At 36.9% G+C, this 6,148-nt stretch overlaps 1 non-coding gene across 1 annotated transcript; it reads right to left on the reverse strand.

Annotated features, from left to right (window-relative positions):
- Positions 1 to 4,978: 4,978 nt before the first annotated feature.
- On the reverse strand, positions 4,979 to 5,051 carry TRNAS-UGA (transfer RNA serine (anticodon UGA)). The gene has a single exon. It is a non-coding gene; the product is annotated as a tRNA-Ser (tRNA).
- Positions 5,052 to 6,148: the final 1,097 nt, after the last annotated feature.

The following is a 6,148-nucleotide window of genomic DNA, read 5'->3' on the forward strand; positions in this document are numbered from 1 at the left end:
TTCACGTCCTAATAGGCCTCTTGGAGGAACATGTGCCTCCAAAATATCTTCCATACTGTGACCAATCCCAAAGTTGGTTCTATACATATGACCAGCAATTGAAAAAACAAATGTAATAGCTAAATGATGTTGAGCCACAAACTTTGAGTTTGTGGATGGAATCCTCCAATAAGAGTTAAAATAACAGTTCCTGTCCCTTGGTAGCTACCGAATAAGTGACTACTAGAATCAGGATTTTGAGCATAAATATTCCACTGACTTGTGAAAAGTGGTTCTAAACTTTGGGGATGCAGTAATACATCCAAAAAATTATCCCATCTGACATGCACTCCCCTTGATTCAGGAATTGAGACATGAACTAAATGTCGTGTCCAAGCTAGAGAACTGACTCCCAAGAGTCCTGAGAAATGATGACTGAGACGGGATTCAACATTTTTTAACCATGAAACACTGGGTCTCCATTTAGGTTGTAGATGTAACCTACCTGCTATTAAAAATATTACAGAAATAAATAGCAAGAAAAGAGCTCTAGCATAAAGATCTTCATTAGTGCATAAGCCAATTGTATACCACCACTAATAAACACCGAATAAGCAATATTGACCGGACCGGGAGCACCTCCTCAGGTAAAGGCTTCTATAGCTGGTTGACCAAAATGAGGATCCCAAATTTCATGAGCAATGGGTCTTACATGCAAGGGATCACGTACCCATGCTTCAAAATTTCCTTGCCAAGCCACATGGAACAAATTACCAGAGGTCCACAGAAAGATTATTGCCAACTGACCAAAGTGGGAAGAATTTTTTTTATGATAAAGGTGCTCTTCGGTAATATCATCATGAATCTCAAAGTCATGTGCAGTCACAATACCGAACCAAATACGACAAGTAGTTGGGTCTTGAGCCAAGCCTTGGCTGAACTTTGGAAATCTTGATTCGATAATGCTTTTCAAATCCTCCTAGCCATTATCCTAGTGCAATAATTCTTGCCATGAAGAAAGCCCATGTTGTGACGATTCCACCCAAAAGGTAATGAGCTACTCCTACAGCACGTCCCAGTACAATGCTCAAGGCTCTGGGCTAGATAGCAGGAGAAACCTTCAATTTGTTATGGGCACAAACAACAGATTCAATGAGTTCTTTCCAGTACCCATGACTGCTAAATAAGAACATCAAACTGAAGGCCCAAACAAAATGAGCACCTAAAAATAAAAGACCATATGCAGATAATGAAGAACAATAAGATTGGATCACTTGAGAGGCTTGTGCCCATAAAAAGTCATGGAGCCACCCATTAATCATAAGTGAACTTTGTGCAAATTTTCCTCCCATAATATGAGTTACCACTCCCTGATCACTTATACTACCCCAAACGTCGAACTGCATTTTCCAGCTGAAATGGAATATTACTACCAAAATTGCATTGTACATCTAGAATAAACCAAGGAAGACATGATCCCAGGAAGATACTTGGCATGTTCTTCCTCTCCCAGTTCCATCACAAGGAAAGCGAAACCAAGATTCTCTTTATCAGGTATTAAACGAGAGCTATGAGCAAATAGAACACCTTTAAGTAGGATTAAAACAGTCACATGGATAGTAAATGCATGAATGTGATGTACCAAAAAATCCACGGTTCCTAATGGAATTGGTAACAAAGCCACTTTGGAACCTACTGTCACCAAATCACCACCTCCCCAGATTAAGCTAGTACTCACTGTTGCACCAAGAGCTATTGAACTAGGTGTTGAGGCATGAGTGTTTTGTATCCATTGGGAAAAGATAGGTTGTAATTGTATAACAGTATCTAAGAACATATCTTGAGGACATCTTACAGAACTCATAGTATCATTATGAATATACAGACCAAAACTATGGAAGCCTAAGAATATACATACCTAGTTGAGGTGTGATACAATTGCATCACGATGTCTAAGAACGCGATCTAATAAATTATTTTATTGAGTAGTTGGGTCATAGTCTCTTACCATAAAAATAACTGCATGTGCAGCAGCGTCAACTATGATAAACCCACCAATCCACATATGATGTGTGAACAGAGAGAGTTGGGTATCATAGTCAATAGCTAGGTATGGATAGGGAGGCATTGCATACATGTGGTCAGCTACAACAATGGTTAAAGATCCTAGCATAGCTAGGTTAATAGCTAATTGAGCATGCCATGAGGTAGTTAAGATCTCGTAAAGACCTTTATGGCCCTCCCCCGTAAATGGACCTTTATGAACTTCTAAACGGTCCTTGAGGTTATGGCCAATACGCCAAAATGTCTTATACATATGACCGACTATCAGGAAAAGAACTACAATAGCCAAATGATGATGCGTAGTATCGGTCAACCGCAAAACCCCCATTAAGGGATTTAATCCTCCACGAAAAGTCAAAATGTCTGAATATTATGACCAATTCAGGGGATTAATCACTTCAACAATCTTCAATGGTTCCATTATAAGGGTATCTGAAGTACAAATGAGATGGATGTTTGTTGTCCCAACCATTCTCACTACCCTTCAGAAAGGGGTAATGCATGCATATGGGCTATAACGAAGCTTTTGTGTTGTCGATTTCCATACGTAGTGCTTTCTCCTCTTATGCGCGCCTATCAAATAAGTTCAACTATACAAGAAAGTCCTATTGCATAGGTGTAACCTTCCTCTCAGTACTAAAATCCTCAAGAGATGAAAGCATCTAAAGGTGCATTGACTGGGGATACATGACAGAAGGAATTGTTCTATCTCCAAAGCTCACCTTCACTGAGTATAAGTTTTCTTTTACCCAATTTTTATTCCCAAATACCTTACCTTTTCTTTCCGCAAAAAATAAGAACGGAAAAAATATCAAATCACACCATCTCTGTAATAGGTAAATGCTTCTTTTTCGCCTGGAGCCATCGGGATTATTCGTAATAAGATATTTGTTACAATTGTGAAGTTATTATCAATAAAATTGTCATTTCTCTTAGACCTAGGCATAGTCAATTACAGATTTGATAATTTCCTTCATTCCCTTACGTAAATGATTCCATGAACGAAATTTTTTCTGGTGCAAAATACCATAAAACGGATTTCCTTACAATCATGAATATGTTCTCAGTCTATCTATTCCAATCTATTCTTTAAAATGGTAATAGATAGGTAATATTTTGACTAATTGTTCATTGGTAATATGAATAATAATCGAAAAAGGTACGTATCGAAAGAATACTAGATTGGATAAACTCGGGAAGACCAGTTCGATTATGATCCAAACAAAGAAAGAGTTAAATGATCAAGCATTGCATAATGAGAATTAAATTCCTACCCAACAATTGTGTTCTTTATCCATATAGATAAAAGAATATCGGGAAAATATAGTCATCATGACACAAGACCATTGCCAAAGTATTAGTTCTTATACAACTAATAAGATGATCGCTACAGATCCATATATGATCATAATATGGAATGGATCACTTAATCTGTCTTAAATTATTGATTAGGCGATCCGAATACGTCAGATTAATAGGGATGATTGAGGATTTCCTAAAATAGGAGGAAGTTGGAGAAACTATCCTTTCTTCTTTTCGGGGTGGGGTTGAATCATTACCTTATTTATTATCTCTTTATTTCCGAAAGATTGAACTATTCATACCCAGACAAAAAGAATTTTTAAGGAAGTTGCTATTGACTCATTTTCTTAATTCGAACCAAGAGATCTCATAGGAAAGATGGCCGAGCGGTTCAAGGCGTAGCATTGGAATTGTTATTTAGGCTTCTGCTTACCGAGGGTTCGAATCCCTCTCTTTCTGTATCTTCACCCTACTACTTTATTCTCATCCATTGTTTTTCCAATCTATTGAATCCCAATAAGACTATTTCCTAATTCCAGGATCAATCTACCTCTATTTGTAATAGAGAAAATAGAATGAACATTGGGTCATGGTATGGGAAGAGTAAATACTATAAAAAAAGGTATCTCACATAACAAGTAATGTACGGAAGGATTATAAAATGTCTCCTTTGTGGAGGGGAAAAAGAAGGGAGAAGAACATAATTTCCAGATGCCCAACGAACAACCCCTCCTTTTCATTTCATTCTTGATTCAAGCTTGATGGGAATAATACTCTATGACTAGCAACTCATTAATCTTAAAATTGATCCATTTACTATCTATTACGTGATTGATGAATCCTTTATATTGTAACGAATGAAAATTCAAATGATTGGGCAATTTATCCCTCTGGAACAAATCTATATTCTTTGTAATGATAGCTCCCAATCTTTGTTGATCACTTATAGTAATCACATCTTGAGGTTTGCAAGGATAACTTGGTATATCTACCATATGGTCATTGACCTGGATATGTCCATGATTCACTAATTATCTAGCTCTGAGAATGATGGAAGCCATACCCAATCGAAAAATAATATTATCCAAGCGCATTTCAAGTAACTGCAATAGGACCTGGCCCGTTGAGCCTTTGGCTCTTCTATCAATACAAACATATTTTAGCTATTGTCGTTCTGTTAGTCCGTAATGAAAACACAATTCTGTTTTTCTTCTAGCCGGATATGATATTGAGATATTTTCCTGGAAGAAGACCAGTTCATAGAATCCTTTCTTTTTTTGGGTCTTTTACTAGTGAACCCTGGTAAAGTTTTCATACAACGTATTATTCTTAAACAAGGTCCCCAATAATGGGACATAGAAACTCCTTATTCAATTAAAAAATAGTGCTAGAAAGAATAAATAATAGTATAACCTGTATGAGTACTACTGGAATTATTTTATATGGAAAACTAAGATCTTTCTCCAATTTTTTATAGATCCTAATAGCTCCAATCATTTCATTCATCCCATTCCTAGTTGGGAATAAATGATCATGGCATGACAGACCCAACGAATGATCGTAAGAGTATTCTCCATTCCATCTTGATCCTAACAAAACTTTGTGGATTATGGAAATGAGAGGAACGGAAAAGAGCCAGCTATCGGGATCGAACCGATGACCATCGCATTTCAAGTGCGATGCTCTATCCTATAAGCTAAGCAGGCTCGATGGAACATAACTCCCCATTTCATTGGTGTGAGATCCATAGATTCCCTTGGAATCCTAACTTTTATAACGTGAATCACATTCAATGACACAATCCAGATTACGATTACAATGGAACATTATTTGAATGTAGATTCCTTGAAGGGAAAGAAAGGAGAAGTAAGGGTCAATTGATATCGATTGTTTTACTCACTCCTCCAGATCGACTAAGGGAGGATAATCACATTGCATTTCAAATGGAGAAATAATATAATGTTTCCCAGTCATATTCGATTGGGGTAGAAATAGAGATGGCGAGAGAAGGGGAGTAGGGGCGGATATTTATCCTACCCAATATTAAGAAAATATCCAATGAATATTGTTGATGGATATTACATAATAGGATTATATTATGGTATTATCTTGTTCTTCGAGAAGGGGATATAAAGGAAATGGTAGACGCTACGGACTTGATCGAATTGATCCTTGGTATGGAAACCTACCAAGTGATAGCTTCCAAATCCAGGGAACACTAGGATATTTTGAATGGGTAATCCTGATCCAAATCCGGTTCATGAAGACAATGTTTCTTCTCCTAAGGTAAGAAGGGGATAGGTGCAGAGACTCAATGGAAGCTATTCTAATGAATGAATCTCATTTGGTCCAATACTGTAGTTATAGAACGCTTTATTTACACCTCAAAAGTGGAGAGAGATGTTATATAACATCAGGAAAAACTAGCGATCAGAACTTGAATCGTTCGAAGCATTTAATGTATAAGATAGATGCCAGATTCAAGTTGAAGTACTGATTTGACATTAAGTAATCCAATTATGAACTTATCTACTCTAGATGGCGAATTGAATCAGTTTTTGGAATAAATGGTTGGATGAGGATAAAGATAGAGTCCAATTCTACATGTCAATGTCAACAACAATAAAAATTGTAGTAGGAGGAAAATCCATTGATTTTATAGACCATGACGGTTCAGGTCCCTCTATCCCCACCCAAGTTCATTCCCGAACGGGCTGATCTATCTTCTCCAATTCCATTGGTTCGAATCCATTCTAATTCCTCGATTATTTTACCTCGCTATTTTTTTTTCATGAAGATAAGA

This window comes from Pinus tabuliformis, chromosome 6 (genome assembly GCF_031772625.1).
Source record: "Pinus tabuliformis cultivar Carrire ecotype Pingquan chromosome 6, CPIR1, whole genome shotgun sequence".
Taxonomy (NCBI): domain Eukaryota; kingdom Viridiplantae; phylum Streptophyta; class Pinopsida; order Pinales; family Pinaceae; genus Pinus; species Pinus tabuliformis.